Source organism: Martes martes, assembly GCF_963455335.1.
Source record: "Martes martes genome assembly, chromosome: 14".
NCBI lineage: Eukaryota > Metazoa > Chordata > Mammalia > Carnivora > Mustelidae > Martes > Martes martes.
Window position 1 is genome coordinate 29994847 of NC_137902.1, and position 8915 is coordinate 30003761.

Below are 8915 nucleotides of genomic sequence, written 5' to 3' on the forward strand. Positions count from 1 at the left end.
CTCTACAGCACCCCCCCCCTCCAGCTTGGTAGAATAAGGTTTTTTTTTTAAAGATTTTATTTATTTATTTGACAGACAGAGATCACAAGTAGGCACAGAGGCAGGCAGAGGGAGCGGGGGAAGCAGGCTCCCTGCTGAGCAGAGAGCCTGATGCGGGGCTCGATCTCAGGACCCTGAGATCACAACCTGAGCCGAAGGCAGCGGCTTAACACACTGAGCCACTCAGGTGCCCCTAGAATAAGGTTTTTTTAATCATCAAAGCAACACATGCCTACGGTTTTAAAAATCCAAACATAGGGGCGCCTGGGTGGCTCAGTTGGTTGAGCGACTGCCTTCGGCTCAGGTCATGATCCTGGAGTCCCAGGATCGAGTCCCGCATCGGGCTCCCTGCTCAGCAGGGAGTCTGTTTCTCCCTCTGACCCTCTCCCCTCTCATGCTCTTTCAAATAAATAAATAAAATCTTTAAAAAAAAAATCCAAACATACCAAAAGGTTCATAATAAAGGGCAAGCATCCCCCCTGCCTACTCTCTCTTATGCCTTCCCACCTTCCCTTGTTTTTCCTCTAGAAGAAATAACTTTTCACTCCTTTAGCTGTTTCTCCTTTAAATTCTTCCAATAGTTTCCTTTTCATTGCTAAATGAGATGCCTGTACTTCAACATCTTGATTTATTAACATTAGAAACCTTGTCCTGTTTTCCACACTGACAGAAGAGAACTTAGCTCACACTGCCACCCGCACCTCCCAATATAGTTACAGCACTGTTTGAACTTAATTTTCATTTTTTTCAAAGTAATACGTGCAATTAGTTTAAAATTCCAACCAGGGACAAGGGCTTATAGTGAAACAAACGGGGTGCCTGGGTGGCTCAGTTGGTTAAGCGTCTGCCTTCGGCTCAGGTTATGATCTCAGAGTCCTGGAATCAAGTCCTGTGTTGGGCTCCCTGCTCAGCGGGAAGCCTGCTTCTCCCTCTGCCTTTCCGCTACTTCTCCCCCCACCCCGTCACTCTCTCTCAAATTTAAAACAAAACAAAGCAACAACAACAAAAACCAGAAGCCCTGTTTCTCTTATTGCCCCAGTCCTCCTGCCCACTAAGGTAGGTTGGCTCATGGGAACAGAGAACTTCTCTGTTTGGTTCCCTTCTTCCCCCCCCCCTTTCTATAGCATTCATCACCTTTTCTAGCAAACAATATAACTTACTTATTATGTCTGTTTGTCTTGCCTGCGAAACTGTAAGCTTTATTGTGTTCTTTATGTTCACTAATGTATCCCAAATGCCTAGAATAAGGTCCTGACTCAATAAATATTTGTGGAATTAATTAAAGCAAAATTCTCTGGAAAGGGGAGAGAAGGAAGAAGGGCTTCTTTGAGACAGTGTTATAACCATTCATTTTACAACTGATTCATCTATGAGAAGGAATGGATATAAAGGAAAATTTTATTTTAGGGGTGCCTGGGTAGCTCAGTGGGTTGAGCCTCTGCCTTGGGCTCAGGTCATGATCTCAGGTCCTGGAATTGAGCCCCGCTTTGGGCTCTCTGCTCAACAGGGAGCCTGCTTCCCCCTCTCTCTCTGCCTACTTGTGATCTCTTTCTCTCTGTCAAATAAATAAATAAAATCTTGAAGAAAAAAAAAGAAAAGAAAATTTCATTTTAGGGGCGCCTGCGTGGCACAGTTGGTTAAGCATCTGCCTTTGGCTTAGGTCATGATCCCAAGGTCCTGGGATTGAGCCCCGCTCAGCAGGGGACATGCTTCTCCCTCTCCCTCTGCCACCCCCGCCCCCCCCCCCGCTTGTGCTCTCTTGCTCACTCTGTGTCAAATAAATAAAATCTTAAAAATAAATTTTATTTTATAGATGATACGAAATGCTTCTGGACAGTATGGGGGGATGTTACAAGGTGTTATAATAGATAAAGACCACAGTTCAGACCCACTTATTGGTTTTGCATGTTTGGACAAGTCCGTCCAATTGCCTTGGAAAGAAAGTAGCTATTTGCTTAGGTTGGTAGAGGCTAGGTAGGAAGTGAGTGCCGAGAGGTGGCCTCTGCCAAGCCCACTATCCCAAGGATAGCTCCTGCTGTGCAAGGAACAAAGATGCTTTCTTCAAGAGCGACAGCCACTATGGGCCCCAGAGCCAGAGGCCATGGGCCAAGGGCTGCACCCTGGACACTGCCAGGAAGAAGAACACAGTCCCGAGCCCAAAGACACTATGAATCCCATCCCCCAGACGCATCTCAAAGCCCATTCATCCCGGGAAGGCTCTCCTGAATCAGCCCACTCCCAACATGGGGCTTTACAGATACCTCTCCATGGTATCTCTCAGCTTACCGTGCTTTGCCTGGTAAACTCCTACAGAGCTTTTGGAATTCCTGACCACTGGCCAGGTCACAGGGCAGGTTCCTTTGATTGGAATGTTTCCATAGTCCAGAGTTCTGTCGGCCACTTCACCATTCCCTGCCTCCGTGTCATCTACTCCTCCTCCTTCTGGACCCCCTGATATCTCCCTGTAGCTCCAGCTTCCTTAGCTGAAGAAGTGTCACCATCTCTGCACCGAGGCCTCAACAGCAGAGGCTCCTGCTGCTCCCGGGCCCAGCCCATTTTAAAATCCCCGATTTAAAATCTACCACCTTGGGTAGCGCATTATTTTTCTTTTCCCATACATTTTCTTTGTTCTGATTACACTTAGCAAGGTGTTATTCTTTGTTGATGCTAATAATTAAAAAAATCAAGAACTGTAAAAATAAAATCAAAAATGAAATTTACTTCCTTGGGGAAGCCTTCTCTGGAACTTTAGCCATGGTTAGGTGCCCCTATTATGAGCACCTTATACTTACCCTACAAAACAATTATACTTTGTAAAATGTATTCAGGGGCGCCTGGGTGGCTCAGTGGGTTAAAGCCTCTGCCTTCAGCTCAGGTCATGATCCCAGGGTCCTGGGATCAAGCCCCGCATCAGGCTCTCTGCTCAGCAGAGAGCCTGCTTCCCTTCCTCTCTCTCTGCCCGCCTCTGCCTACTTGTGATCTCTGCCTGTCAAATAAATAAATTAAATCTTTAAAAAAAAAATGTATTCATCTATCCTCCCTATCAGACCATAAGCCCCTCGAGGGCAGGAACTTCGTCTCCTCAGCTGCATTCTCAGCGCACAGCATAGTACCCGGGACATAATAGATGCTCAAGCAATACTTGTACAGGAAGGTTGATTTATAGGACAAAGGATGTCTCCATCTAGCTCTCCAACACTGAGCCTCAGGCAGGGAGCGGCATGGTTCCAACCGTAAAGGACTTAAGTCTCTTTGGGAAACCCAGCTCAGACACAATGACACCGTGAGCTGATGACAGGTGTCTCAGTGACCTACAGAGGCAATGCATGTCATGGGAAACTGAGGTGGGAGAGATCCCAGGGGTCTGGTGACTGGATCCTGCTCCCGGCCCAACAGACCAGAGGTAGATTCTGAAAGATGAGGTATTTCTTGCTTAGAGGGCAAGGACAGGCAGGCCTGAACACATGGGCAGCTGGAGCTGAAGGAAGGGGAGGTGCAGACCGTGCCAGCAGACTGGAACTACTCTAGAGAATCCAGGCTGGAGCCAGACAACACTGAGCCATTACAGTGAGGCAATGGGGAGCCTGTGAGGGAGTCCAAAGAGTGGGGAGCATTAAGGAAAGGAATGTCCTGGAACGGGTCATCTGAGAGCATCTCAGGGAGGGAAGGGAGGGCAGGGGCTGAAGCAGGAAGGGAGTTATTGTGCCAGACTAGGGGAGAAGATGGGTCACTGCCTAGGAATGAGGGCAAAGGGACAGATTCAAGAAACATTTTAAATGGAGTCACCACAAGCCACTGCTGCTGACTGAGTACATGAGATGAACGGGGGTGGGGGTGTAGGCAAAAAGAACACAGGACTATCCACCCATCGCCACGGCTAGAAGCCATGGTCAGAAATCATGAAGGCAGATTAGGTGACTCTACCCAGGCCAGGTGTAAAGATAGGAGATGCTTCCGTGATTTTTTAGGACTAAGTGCAAGACTATGGGTTAAGACTTGGGGGGGTCCTCTCTGTAGAGCTGACACCATAAGAATGAGTCACTTGACCTTAGAAGAGGGATAAAGACAGCCATGAGAAAGAGACCAACTGTCCTGGGCAAGATGATGCCACTGAAGTCAAAGATACCTCAGTTCAAATCCCAGATGTGTCACTTACTAACTGGATGGCCTCGGGCAAGTTCATTAACCTCGCAGAGCCTAGGTTCCCCATCTGTAAAGTGGGGATAAAAAATACTGTCACAGGATTTTTGTAAGCAGTAAATAAAATCACCTCTGGAAATAGACAAGTTCAGCTCCTAGTCTGAAAAGGTGTTCAGCAAAAGTAGATCGTGGTGGGAAGGAATCAGTGCAAGAAGAAAAGGGTGTCAGATTGAGACCCAGCACCCTGAAACACCCTGAAACATCACAGAAGCCCTAGGAGGCAGAGTCCTCTGGGAGCCTGAATGAACAGTGTCGGGTATTCTAGAAAGTTCAAGAAGAATGGGTTTGACAGGAATGACATGACTGACTCTTCTGAGAATGCAATTCTGAGGAGCACAAAAAGAGCTATAGAACAGAATAACAGAAAAAAAGAAAGAAAAAGAAATCCACACAAAATCTCCCCTATCACACGGGATGTTTAGGCTGCAAAAGATTATCCTACAAACCTGGCTGGGGCAATTAAAGACATTAAATTAAACAAAAAGTCTGGAGGGCCGCAGCTTCAATGCCACCTGCTTGGTGCCTTCCTGGATCTCCCACGCCAGGTAGGCCCTCTCGCTCCTTGTCCCCGGACTCCACCCTTGGCCTCCCTGCACTTCACGTATTCACCTTCGTCTGCTGCTCTGCATGGTTGTCGCCTCTCTTAAGCACCAGAACATAAGTTCCTTGGGGACAGGGATGACATGCCTCTTGTTTACATCCTATTCCACTCTAGGTCCCGCAAGTATCAGGTGCTTAATAAACGTTTGCTGAAGGAATAAAAAGGTGGACCAGGGTGGTGAGAGGAGGCTGAGAGGGGAGACATGGAGGCAGATCCAAACTCACATCCCTCTCGGAGAGGGCCCCACCCACCCCTCTGTGCCCAGGAGGATGTTTGCTAAGCCCCCAGCCTTCAGACTGGGATGGGGCAGCCCTGGGTATCTGAGAAGGGAGGAGGGAACACCATCCAAGTACCCCTGTGACATGCCTGGACACAGCCTGCTCCTAAGGGGATCTTTCTTGACTGCCGCACCGTGCTCTTGGCAACCACCAGTCCAGAAAAATACCCTGAAATTGGAGGATGTTCCGAGATGAAACGTGTGAAACAATGCAGGAACAGGGGAGATGGAATAATTATAACAGATGAAAAGACCCACCTCTGGCTTTGCCAAGTTGTGCAGAATAGGATCATTGCGGGCAAGACTGTTAAGGGTGTGGAGCCCTACAGGAGAGGGAGGAGCAGCACTGCGGGGGGCGGGGGGGGGGAACACGAGAGGGTGTAATTATATGAAATGGAATCCAATGGGAATTTTAGGCTTAGTGGCAGGAACCGTTCCCTCCCAGTGAAAGCTCTGAGGTTGGGCAGTGGTTTCCTAACGGAAGGAGTGGGGTGCCACCCCAGAGGCATTTCAGCCCATCTTAAGGCAGCCTGGGAGACTCTGCAAGCATGGTGGTCTCACTCTAGAAGGTTGGGGTCAGCTGCTGGAGGGGAAGAGGTGATCTGACAGCAGCGTGGTGCTTGGGGGGGCTTGCGCGGGCTCTGTGGTCACAGGGAACTGGATTCCAGTCTCAGGGTCTGGCTGGTGGGGTGCGGCACAGATGGCACAGGACGAACAGTGAGGAAACCTGTGTTTGAATCCCAGCTCAGCATCTTACTAGCTATGTGACACTTGACAGGTCATAGTCCCTCTCTGGACGTCATGTTCGCCATCATCTAAAAGGGGAGGTTGGGCCTCATGAACCTAAGGGCTTTCCCAGGCTCGACTCCCTGCTCTTTGCAAATTTTCCAGTCTTACAGCTCCTCATATATGTCTGGATTTCTTTCCCTCATTAGAGTCATTTTATACACAAGACAGCAGGAAACTGGAATCTTCCCAAAGCCTCTGAAATGGAAGTGACTGAGTGGCAAAGGGTCTGGGCAACACAATGGTCAGGGATTCCCTCACAGGCCCCAGGGTGGCCCGCCTACCTCATCAGGGCCCCTGTCTTGGGTTGGGGGGGTGCGCAGAAAGAGCCAGCTGGAAGGACCAGGTGGAGATGGTCCCCTCTGCCCCATGATTCCAGTCCTGCATAGAGATACGCAGTCAGATAGAAGCTGTGCCCTGGGGAGGAGCCCTCACCTCATGGCCAAGACAGGTTCCAGGGGACCAGCTGGCTCCCATCTTGCTTTGAGCAGGCCAGGGATGGCTGGGTCCCGCCTGGGGCTCAGCGCTCAGCAGGAAGAGGACAGACCCCGAATCCTGCAGCTGCACTAGCATCCCATTCCTCAGCCCTCACTCTGCACGTGACCCTGAGCTAAGGGCCTCATCTATATTCTTTTGCTTAATCCTCACAGCCTCCCAAGGAGAAAGGTGGTACCTTCACTACACGCATTTTTCGGAGGGGCAAGCAACTTGCCCAGGGTGACACAGCTAAGTAGGAGAGTCTGTCCAAACCCTATCTGTCTTAAACCAGATCTTGTCCTCTTTCCAGCAAGTCTCCACTCCCCTGAGGGGAATTCAGAGACTAGAGGCCAGTGTATTCCAAAATCCCACCTGTGACAGCCTGCAATTCCATTAGCCAGACCTCCGAATTAAAGCGTTATATCTCTGAAGGTCCCACAGGGGACAGGGTAAACGGGAAATGTATCAGACCATCAGCCACTCCAGCCGGCCATAAGCAAGTAGGACACGGAGTCAGCAAGTTTTAGTGGGGGCTGGGATCAGGGCTATCAGAAGGAGAGGGGACCTCAGAGACCTGCAGGGAGGTACTCCTACAGAAGGAGGAGCCTGGCTCAGTGGCGTGACGGAGTGACCGGAGTGACCGTGGCACTTTTCTCCCATGCTTGGACTCAGTCCTGTGATCTAAAAAGAGTGGGGATACATAAGGCTGGGAAGCTTTGGAGAGACCTCAGAGTGGGGTTCCAGCTGCACAGGGAGGGCTGTTGCTGGGGCCCTGCCCCCAGGATCTAAATCAGGCCACATAGACTCTGGAGCTCCCAGGCACTGGATTGCTTTGGGACCTAGGGAACTGCCTCTGGAAGAAGACGGGACACAGGCTGCCAACCACCCACCCACGCTGAGCGCACTGAGTTTTCTGGCAGGGAGGGAGCCCCTGGGCAAGAGGAGGGGACCGTGTTTTGAAATAAGTGGGCAGGCCTGCAGAGGGGGATGAGGCTACCGGCTGGAAGCCTACAGCTCCTGGGCTTCTGCTGGAGAGACAGGAGGGACTGAAGAAATGCCCTTCTGAAGAAGCAAGAGGCTTCTGAAGAGCTCAGAGGCCCCTGGTCTGTGGGCCACCACTCCCAGCAGGGAAGACCAGCCCTTCCTTCCCACCCTCCATGCTCCAGAGACAATAATATAAAAAACAACAACAGGTATTATTGAACACCAATTCTGAGCTAGGTGCTAGGGATACAGCAGGGCACGAAACAGACAAAGAGCCCTGTTCTCGTGGGGCTTCTGTTCCAGCAGGAGTGACGAGCAACACACAATACAAATACACTGTATGTTAGAAGGTGACAGGTGTAGAGAAGGGATATAAAGGAGGGAAGGGAGATAGCGGGTGCCGGTGTGGGGGAAGGGAGGCAGGTGGCAATTTTAGATAGCTTAGCCAAAGACCTCACTGAGGAGAGAACATTTGAGTAAAGATCTGAAAGAGCTAGGAAGTGAGCCATATGGATTTCTGAGGAGGAACAGTTCAGTAAACCGGAACAGCAAGTGCAAAGGCCCTGAGGCAGGAGTAGCCTGGCACATTCAAGGCACAGCAGAGAGGCCAGTGTGGCTAGAGAGGGGTGATGGAAGGGAAGCCGCATCAGACATGCAGGAAGAGGCTAGAGGAAGGCCAGGCCATGCAGGCGCTAGAAGACTCCCTTGGCTTCCGGGAGCCCCAAAGGCTTGTGAGCAAAGGAGGGACATAATATACCCCGTGTTTTCACTGAATCATTCTTGCTACTGTGTTAAAAATAGACCAAAGTGGAACTGGAAAGCCTGGTGATTACTATCATTACTATCGTCATCATCACCACCAACAACTACAGTAACAATACCAATTATTCAACCTGTGTCAGGCCCAGTGCCACCCGTTTTATCTCATTAGCTAGTTTAAATCTCACAGCAACCCTGTACAGAGAGAGGGCCTTATTTTTCCCCTCTTACAGTTAAGGAAACAGAGACTCAGCCAAAGTCAAAAAGTCACACAGACACTCCACGTCCCCAATCTGGCCCCGTTCACCTGTTCAGCCCTTTCTCTCATACCCCCACTTACCCAGCTCCATACAGTTACCCCGATTTCCCCAACTCCACAGCCTCTAGGCCTCTGAGATTTCTTCCCGTGCCGTTCCACTACCTAGAATGCTCTTCTCCCACTCCTGACTGCCACGCAAACTCCATCCTTTGAGAGACGACCCATGCTCTGCTTCTTTTGGGGGCCTTCCCAGATTGCCCAGCGTGGCCGCCCATGTCTACCTCCTGGCAATACCAGCACAGCAGCCGTCCCACAGCTAGCCTCCTGAACACCACACAAGCTCAAGGCCCGGGGCCAGCGCTTCTTCACCTCCATTTCCCCAGCTGTTTAGCAACCAGGTTCAAATCCTGCAGATATCATATTGGGTTAGCCTAGGATGTTTCCAGTTTCCCCAGAGCAATTTTATTCTAAAGCACATTTCCTTCACATGTGTTCATTTAAGTGCACATAGCAGTGACCTGTGACAGAGAGGC